The sequence below is a fragment of the Mus caroli genome, unplaced genomic scaffold, assembly GCF_900094665.2.
Source record: "Mus caroli unplaced genomic scaffold, CAROLI_EIJ_v1.1 scaffold_20774_1, whole genome shotgun sequence".
In the NCBI taxonomy this organism is placed as follows: Eukaryota; Metazoa; Chordata; class Mammalia; order Rodentia; family Muridae; genus Mus; species Mus caroli.
The window spans coordinates 2,288-5,470 of NW_018388558.1; the positions used below are offsets into that span (position 1 = coordinate 2,288).

General features: G+C 35.3%; 1 pseudogene; it reads right to left on the bottom strand.

The window, feature by feature from the left end:
* Nucleotides 1–2,460, bottom strand: part of LOC110287682 — a 4,380-nt pseudogene extending 1,920 nt beyond the window's left edge.
* Nucleotides 2,461–3,183: the final 723 nt, after the last annotated feature.

Here is a 3,183-nt window from a genome sequence, read left to right on the forward strand (position 1 = left end):
TTTCTGGAGTCCACCTTCTTGAGTTCTTTATATATATATTGGATATTAGTCTTTTATCTGATTTAGGTTAGGTAAAGATCCTTTCCCACTCTGTTGGTGGTTTTTTTTTTTTTTTTGTCTTATTGATGGTGTCTTTTGCCTTGCAGGCAAAAGAAATAGCACAATTCTTATTAGAGCATATGCAATGCAGTATATTCACATGGTTTAGCACACCATGGAAGTTATTTCCTATGTAAATGTTGAATCCAATAAATTGTAACCTTTCCTTTCTCTGTACAGATGAAGACCTTCTACATAAGCATGACCTCAATGTACATAGAAGAAATAGGAACAGAAAGACATAGTTTCTTTGCATATCCGTTTAAAAAAAATTTTATACGATTAACAATCACATGAGATAAGAAAACAGACTATAACCAAGACATCAGAAGGAATATAAACAAAATTGTGACAGAACAGGGTAACTCCCTACAGCCCCAGAGATAACACATTAGGTATGAAAAAGATCAGGCACTGCAGTATGCCAGGAAAAAAGTATTAAAGTTCAGAGATTATGGCCCATCACCTGACTAGAGGCAGGAAAATGGATAGAGTGTGTAAGTGCATAGTTCATGTCTAAAGCTACTCTTTAGGGAGAAGGTCAAAGAGGTGCATCTCAATTACTCAGTGTTTGTCACCAACACTGCAACAGTTACCAGCAGAAGGGCACAGAGGATACCAAGAGCTAGCACAAGGAGGTGACAGGAGACTGAACTCTTTTAAATCAACAAAACAATGCCAAAAAATTTAAAATAAATGCCATGAAAAGAACACATCTCAATACTAATGACAATTTTGCATAGCATGGAAACAAGGTGAAATTATGCTCATGTCAATGATACAAAATTACTGAAAATGTGTTCTCAAAATTGTGAATTTCCACCTAAAAGGCACCCACTGTAGAAATCCTATGTGTTCGAATACTGACAACATTTTGAACTTATTTCAGCTTTGTCAGTCCTCCTGACTCAACCTAGAAGGAGCTGGATGACCTGCATGTGTCCTTACCCAGATCTACAAGAACAAAAGTGCATTCTAGAGAAGGCACTGGAGTCATAGATACAAACCAAGTACAAGATGCCAAACTGGAGCATGCAGTCCACCAAGAAATATTACAGAGGATGGAGAAGAAGAAAGGCAGGTGGATGTTCTTGAGATGTGGTAGGAAACAGCACCAGCTTGTGAACTGACCTATATACATCCCCATCCTTGAAAGGTTCAATAACTCAACTATTTCATCTTCCCTGCAAATTTGATTTTGCTCTATATAACACTGAATATTTTTGGTGTATCTAAGGAACTTGAAATCTGAAAAAAACATGCCTCTATATCAAAAAGAGAAAGATCTCAGGTTGGAACACAGCTGTGCCAGTGTGTACAGAATAACTTAAAAGAGAATAAAAAGTAATATATCTACTTTTTTATTAATCAACAAAATTTTTCTTTGATGTTTTCAGGAAATTTCACTGGGGTTTACTCATTTCCATCCCCACTAACCTGTCATCCCCTCTTCCTTCCTCTACAACTCTATTTTCAGAAGGAGTCTTCCTCTTTTTGCTTATTGCATTAGATGTTGGGATTATTTATGACTATTAAGACACTTTCTTTGAGAATGAAAGTATTATTCCTAATGCACAAACGACATTTCCTTAGGATTTTTTATCTCTGAAACTTTTGGTGTTTTATCAAACACCAAACTGGTTTGTCTGATAGTTTAAAGTTTTCAGAATTCTTCTTGACTAGACACAATAATATAAAAAACCTCCTAAAGGTTTCTCACTTTTTCTTTGTCACAAGAATTCTTTTCCCTTTCTTTTCTCTTTTTATTTTTTATTGAATATTTAATTTATTTACATTTCAAATGTTATCCTTTTTCCCTACCCTCTCCCCAGAAGCTTCTCTATCCTACCCTCCCATTGTGCTGTTTCTATGAGGGTGTGCCAGAATGGCAGACTGGGCAAAGTTGTTGGACTTAAAAATTTTGTTTTTGTATAGAATCCCATTGTTCTACTCTGCCCATCTAGTTTCCTTTGTAACTAGCTAACAACTAAATGGTAGAAGTAACCTTACAATGTTTTCTCTTTTTAATTTTAAAATTTGATTGCTTTGTTTTTTAAACTTAGTTTTGAACAAGTTTGTACATGTTTACCCTCCAACTAAAACTCATTTCTACCATCCCACTGTTGTGCATAATCAAGCCCAGAAGAAATGGAACCTTATTATTTTACATAGAAGTTAGTAGAATCTTTCAAATTTTTAATGTTTAAAATGCATAAAAAGAAATGTAATTTTAGGCACTTAAACAATTACCTCTGCTGCCAGCTTCTCTAGGCATTGATTCTCCTCAGGCTTCACTTGGTTCTTCAAACCTTAAGACTTATGAAATCTCACAGTTGAATAAGTGGCGTCCTGGCCAATCATCTTGGAGGTATGTAGAGTGTGTTCTCCATTGAAATATGTCATTGAGTACTTTCTAAAGAAAAAGTTAAAATGTCCATCTTTAGGAAGGTAACTGTATCTGATGATAAAGAGAGTTGGGAAAGGGTGGGGTCTGACTAACTCACTTAATGATACAAACACACTGATATAGACTGACCCTGATTTCCGTTACAAGGGAGAACTCTGTGAAGATTTCTATTAAAGTACTTAACATTTCTAATTGTCACAGTAAATATTTTTAGGTAGTATAGAAAGAAATAAACATTTACTAATAAGTCATTACGATATTGACACAGTCTGTATAAAATATTCAGCATGTAAACAGTTTAGGTAAAATAGAACCACTGAAAATCATTGAAAAACTTGTTAACCATCTGTTCAAACAACAAAGTCAAGGCTTTAGGAATACATAAAACTGATTTTTAAATTATTTATACATTTTGACAAATACATGAGAGACTCTGTCAGTGTCTGACTAATACCAAAGTGGATGTTCAAATTCATCCATTAGAGGGAGCACAGGGTCCCCAATGAAGGAGTTAGAGAGTATACACATGGAGCTAAAGGGGTTTGCAGCCACCTAAGAGGAACAACATTTGAACTAACCAGTAACCCCAGATCTCCCTAGGAGAAAGCCACCAATCAAAGGAAACACACAGAGGGACTTGGGGCTCTAGCTGCATATATATCAGAGAATGCCCTAAT